This window comes from Lepeophtheirus salmonis, chromosome 13 (assembly GCF_016086655.4).
Source record: "Lepeophtheirus salmonis chromosome 13, UVic_Lsal_1.4, whole genome shotgun sequence".
Classification (NCBI taxonomy): domain Eukaryota; kingdom Metazoa; phylum Arthropoda; class Copepoda; order Siphonostomatoida; family Caligidae; genus Lepeophtheirus; species Lepeophtheirus salmonis.
The window spans coordinates 42,339,798-42,340,009 of record NC_052143.2 but is presented as its reverse complement, the minus strand read 5'-3'; positions in this window follow the sequence as shown (position 1 = coordinate 42,340,009).

Below are 212 nucleotides of genomic sequence, written 5' to 3'. Positions count from 1 at the left end.
GCTTGTTTGAAGGAACACTTACAATTCTTTCTATAAAGGATCCATCAGCTCACAATAGTAACATCTATCAAATGAAATCTGATCTTATGGGTACCATTTTTTACTACGAATATGGATCCTTTATAGAGCAACAAAAGAGTCCATCAACTACTCCTCCCATATATAAGAATTATATGTTTTGATGATAGATGGACATGGAATATAAACCACTT